This window comes from Arachis ipaensis, chromosome B09, assembly GCF_000816755.2.
Source record: "Arachis ipaensis cultivar K30076 chromosome B09, Araip1.1, whole genome shotgun sequence".
Lineage (NCBI taxonomy): Eukaryota > Viridiplantae > Streptophyta > Magnoliopsida > Fabales > Fabaceae > Arachis > Arachis ipaensis.
In genome coordinates this window covers 128,019,864-128,025,180 of record NC_029793.2, presented here as the reverse complement: position 1 = coordinate 128,025,180, position 5,317 = coordinate 128,019,864, and the positions used below count along the sequence as shown (strand labels likewise).

Genomic DNA, 5,317 nt, shown 5'->3' with positions numbered 1-5,317 from the left:
AGAAGAGATTGAATTTGCATGCTTCTTTCATTATCATTGCATGGAGGATATTTGGACTTTGGAATACTTAAATGGCTATCATCACAACTGAGCATATTATAAAATGATCATTTTAGTAGGTATGTGGATGATTATTTTAATTGTTATGTGAATGATTATTTTGATTGGATTGGATTTAGTTATATATTTTATATGTTGGATGTTCAATTTATTAGGTATATAGATCATTATTTTTATTCTTAAGTGGATGATTATTTTCACTATGGGTGAGCGACGCCGATAACGGCATGTGGCAAACCAAGTAGCAACGGTAAAGTGAAATGATTATTGATGAAAGTAGGAATGACAGCCAATTAAAAAAAACAAATGTATTAGAATAAAATACTTTAATAAATTAAAATTTGAAATGATTATTTTTTTTTAAAAAAATTGAGTAGATTTTTTTTATTTAAATAATTTATAGAATATTTTTTATTTTTTTATATATATTTAAACTAAATCTATAGTCCATTATTTACATTATTTAGATTTCTAATTCTCTCCTTAACGAATTCATTCTTTTATATCATGATATCCTTCTTGTCTTTTACGTAGACATGTTACAAGTTTTCATCCACCAATATTATTAGAAAAAAAAGTGGCATTATATCAAATAAAAAGAAAGTGATAATATTTACTACCTAATATTTTGATTATGAATAAAAATTGGTATCAATAATTAATTAAAGGTGAATCTAAATATGTATATATGTATCTGTTTATAATAATTTTTTTAGTTTTAATAAATACAAACTAATTTTAAAAAATTCCTTTTAAAAACGTCCTAATTTCTCAAAGCTACAAAAATAAACTTATATTTTTTTTATTTGTCAAATACAAATTAAAGTCCTTATATTTTTTTGAACCACAAATACTTCTCTAAAACACTCTACCAATCAAACCTAAACTTACTATTTTATTTAACATAATGAAATAAACAAACAGAAAAAAAAATGTTTATGTAAATTAAAGGTGTATATATATACACACACATTATTATGTTTACTATTGATTTATTGTCAACGGGAAATGATGAATCCTTCTAGGTATTATTCTTTTACTTTATAAACAAAGGAATTTTTTAATATATATTTTTAAAACAGTTACATCTAAATTTCTATTTTTTTTTTCAAATTAAACGAATTGTTAGACATACTATATATTAAGAGGTCTATCACCGTATATATGCTTGTCAATGTCCTGGGGGTTTTCCTTTTAATAATTAAGAATATTTTAACTCTTAGATAGTAAAGTATTATTGTGATAATCATTTAATTAAAGAATAATGTTATTCATCTAAATTTTTTTATGAATTAAATTCAATTAAATTAAATAATAAAACTTGAAATAATACTATTTATAATTAATTTTTGTTAATATAAAATCAATTTAATTAAATTTAATTAACAAAAATACTTAAATATGTAACATTAATTAAATTTCAAAAATTAAAATTAACTTGAAAGAAAACTTTAGAACTACTAGCAAGTAGCACACAACGCATCTTCATTCAGACGACCAATACGACAAACGCATTTGGAAAACTTTACAAGTCTAGGATGTCATGATAATCCTTGCCTATATTATTTTATTGATTATATTTCAATTTATTTTTCTGTTTTCTATAAATAAATTTTTCTATCTCCTTGGGAAAAGAAATTATGATATATACGACAAAATAATTCGGAGAACAAGTAGCTTGATTTAATTTTAATTTTGAGTGAACATTTATAATGTGATAAATGATAAAGTTCACAGTAGAAAGAAAAATAGAAAGTAAAGACGGTAAAAATTAAATTGCTCATTATCAAATTGTTGAATTGTTATATATATATACACAACACAAAATGAAAATGTGTATCTCATTAAATCTAAAAACATTTTAGAGGAATAAAAAATAACTGACAAATTAATGAGTCATTATCTTCTAAAAGGATCATAACAAATAAAATTGTGAATAATTTAACTCTAAAAACATTTTAGAGGAATAAAAAATAACTGACAAATTAATGAGTCATTATCTTCTAAAAGGATCATAACAAATAAAATTGTGAATAAAAAAATAGAATATGATTGAATAATTATCTTAGTTGGACCTGTGTACGTATTCTCTGAATGTTGGATAGTTTGTACCTTATGTTACAATATACTTTCGTAAGTTAGAGAATGAAAGATATAAAAAATTTTAACTTGAACAAGTTAGAGTAGAACAGTTGAAGAGAAAGAAATTTAGTGAATATGTCAGCTAGTTAATTGGAGGAAAAGACGAGAAGAAGTTTCATATCTTAATGTTTATTAAGTGGGTTATTGTTGAGTTTTATTGTTTAATTTTTTAATTTGATCTTGTCATTCTTTTTTCACTTTTAATATAATTGGATGATGATATCTATAATTCTTGTCATAAGTGAGTTATTTTAGTGAGGCTTGAGAGTGAACTGTCAAAGATGAGTCTTAAATTCTTGTGCTACATGATTAAATGGTTTTAGTGTGTGCTAATTAATATAAACTCTAGCTAAATGTTCACATCTTCTGGGTTAACTTACTAGAATTATTATTGCATGTTAGTTAGTATAATAAACTCTGGACAAAATTTTTATAATTTGATTTGTTAATTTGTCAAGACGAATTGAGTTGGGTTGAATTCAATTAATGCCAATCGAAGGATAATAATAGTTAGTCTTAGGTATTTATATTATTTTCAAATAAACCAACACTTTGGTCTATATTAGTTTTTAAATTCTAATATTATCAATTCGATTTAGCATTTACAACTCAAAACCCTCTAATTTCGTCCATGGCCAATTATAATGAAACTTATTTGACTTGGGTTGTATATTTTTAAACTTAATTTCAAAATTCACTTATACTGTTCTTAAATTTGATATTTGGTGAAGGAGGATAATCACATAAAGACGCGTAAAACGTCTTTTTATAAAGATATTTATGTGTCGCATTATTATTAAACGTATTAATGAATCAGTTATTTTTTAATTTCTTAATAAATTAGAATAAAACCAATTTTTTTATAACAATAAAAATAAGGTGATTGCTACGGTACGATAATAAATTCATACGTACCGAAACGTTTAAAATATGGACAAATAGTAATAAATTATGTGGCATTTTTTTTTCACATCAGCATTTAATTTTTTTTTTTAAATATATATTATATCACCACTTTTACTAATATACCCATTTAATTAAATAAAAATAAAAATATTTTTTTATTTAATTTTATAAAAAATCTTAAACATCCTTACTTTATTTGATTAGACAAAAATACCTTGTAAATTAATCAAATTTTATAATTCAATTAATCTTAATTTTATAGTTTCAAATAATTTAAACAACAAAACAAAAATATATTAAAAAAAATCAAAAATTAATCTTTCTTCATCTTCTCTAATTCCCCTAATCATTAGTGTCATCCTCTAAAGCAAAGCAAAACATATCAAAAAAATAAAAAATCAATTTGTTCTTCATCTTCTCCTAATATCATTCGTGCCCCCCTCCCCTCTGAAGCACACCAAAACGGCAAAACCCTAGCAATAATTGACTGCATTGATCTCGGTAGCTAGCTACCCACGGAATTTAAAGAACATAAAGGAGAAGGAAGGCTAAACCACTCAACTGGGCAAACGCCGCGTCTTTCTCATCTATGGAAGTTCTTTGAATGCCCTTTCGCCCTCCATCGTCGAGCCCTTTCGCCCTCCATCGTCGAGCCCCGTCCAGCCGTCGTCGTCCAGCGCCTCTCCCTTTCTGGCAGCCACCGCGTCTTCCTCCACTCCTCCCTACACTCTGCCACTCTCTATCTGCATCATCAAGAATGGAGCTTCTGACTCAGGTTGGTTCTTGATTTTTTTTTTGTCTGATTTTTCACTGCTTCTATTTATTTTTCTGTTCTATTCTTGAGTTAATTCTGGTTTGTTCCTAAGTATTTTAGTACTTGATTTTAGTTATGATTTTTAAATTTTTTTATTCTTGGTTGGCATATTTTCTGCAGTTCTCTAGTATTCTCTTGGTTGCTATTCTTGATTCTTGATTTTTGTTATGATTTTTTAATGCTTCTATTTTTTCCTGTTCTGTACTTGAGTTGATTTTGTTCTTTGATTTTTTATTCTTGATTTTTCACTGCATCTATTATGATTCACCATAGCACGCTATATTGATGTTATTTCATATACGAGTGTTTCATTTATATCATAATTAGTAATACAACTCTAAATCTTTGAAGTTTGGCTAATTATAATTCATAGAGTATATGCTACAAATCATTTTTATAAAACTAAGAAGAAAATTGAAAAGCTGCATGCCTATTGGAAGTTGAAACCAAATTAATAGTACTGTTTTAACTCTTTCCTAGTAGTCAATAGCAGAAATAGGCATTTGGTTTAAATATGCATGTAATGTTACAAAGAATTTGATCCTTGTTACTTATCTAGCTTAAATATGTATTATTTTTACATTCTTGACTAAACAGATTTTTATCTCTCTTAATGACTTTTAGTTTATCACTATAAAATTGATGAACAAACCAGAGAGTTTTAAGGAACTAAGACAGTGATGAAAGAAGGAAATACTTGCTATTTAATTCTTTGTTGATTGTCATTATCAATCTTATACTTGGTTTAATATTTCTTCAATGGCATGGAGCTAATGTTATTTTTTGTGCCTTAAAATACTAGTGAAGTCACTATCATAGTACTAAATATGCTTCAGGGATTTGGCCAATTTTAAGGGCTAGGTTCTTGTCCTTGTCTATGTTTCACTTATTTTTTATTTTTATTTTTATTTTTATTTCATGACTTCATAATAATAATAATAATAATAATATATTTCTAAATTTTGCATTTCTTCTCACTTATCTTCTTATGTAGTTAATATCTTTGTTTTCCTGTTTCTGTGTTTCCACTCTCTCACTTCACTTTTACACACTCTCCTCTCTGTTGCTTCTGTCACTGCTCCTTAATTTTGCTCCATGAAACCGTTGCAACACTAAGCTTGCTCTTCTTCATACAGTCAATCAAACCCTGTCTTGTGACCCTTTTCAGGTTTGATCCTCAATCTTTATTTTATTTTGTTTTCAGTATCTCGGATGTGTGTTAATTCACCAAAGTTTGTAACTTTTTCTGTGATTCTCTGAGCTGTTATATTTTTTCTGAGTGGCATTTTTTGTTGTTTGCTTTAATTTTGGAACTGAATTTTGTCAATTATTCCATGACATTGACTTGAAGTAATTAACTGGCCCTTTAAATTATTATTATTATTATTTTGAAAA

The 5,317-nt window shown here is 26.2% G+C and overlaps 1 long non-coding RNA gene across 1 annotated transcript in view; it reads left to right on the top strand.

The window, feature by feature from the left end:
• LOC110267148 overlaps window positions 1-4,189 on the top strand; it is an 8,715-nt gene extending 4,526 nt beyond the window's left edge. The window contains exon 3 of the long non-coding RNA XR_002354497.1: window positions 4,051-4,189. This is a non-coding gene — a long non-coding RNA (uncharacterized LOC110267148). The remainder of the gene's footprint in view (window positions 1-4,050) is intronic.